Source organism: Oryzias melastigma, linkage group LG3, assembly GCF_002922805.2.
Source record: "Oryzias melastigma strain HK-1 linkage group LG3, ASM292280v2, whole genome shotgun sequence".
NCBI lineage: Eukaryota > Metazoa > Chordata > Actinopteri > Beloniformes > Adrianichthyidae > Oryzias > Oryzias melastigma.
In genome coordinates, this window is record NC_050514.1 from 3,794,393 (window position 1) to 3,794,920 (window position 528).

Below are 528 nucleotides of genomic sequence, written 5' to 3' on the forward strand. Positions count from 1 at the left end.
TGAGCGGAAACTGAGTGGTATTACGCCTAAACGTGATAGATTGTCCTTCGATGACGGTGAGGTTGGTGAACATGTGGTTTCCAGTGGTGGTGTAATATCCGTAGGAGCTTCGATCCCATTCGGTTGCTGTGGTAGCCATTAGAAAACCCCAATTGCTTGTGGGCACCACATGGGGTCGGTACTCTATGTACCACACATATCCTTTCCAGTCAGTGCCCTTCGTCCCATAGTACTTGAGGGTCGACAGTGGTATGGACACCAGAACATCCAACGTACCATTGTAAGAGTACCACAAAACGTCTTTGGCATTCTTGTCATGCTTGTGTCCTCCTTCACAGGGGGCTACTCCGTAGAACCTTGAGTTGATTGTGGTAGCTGTTGCAGTTCCACAAAAGTATAGACTAGCGTGCAGTGCCAGGAGGCCAATTGCGGTTGCAGAGATCTTCATTGCTCTGAGTTTTGTGACCTGTTGAGGAGTAGAGCTGGGAGTAAGGGATCTGATGATTTCTTCAGCACCCAAGGGTTTTG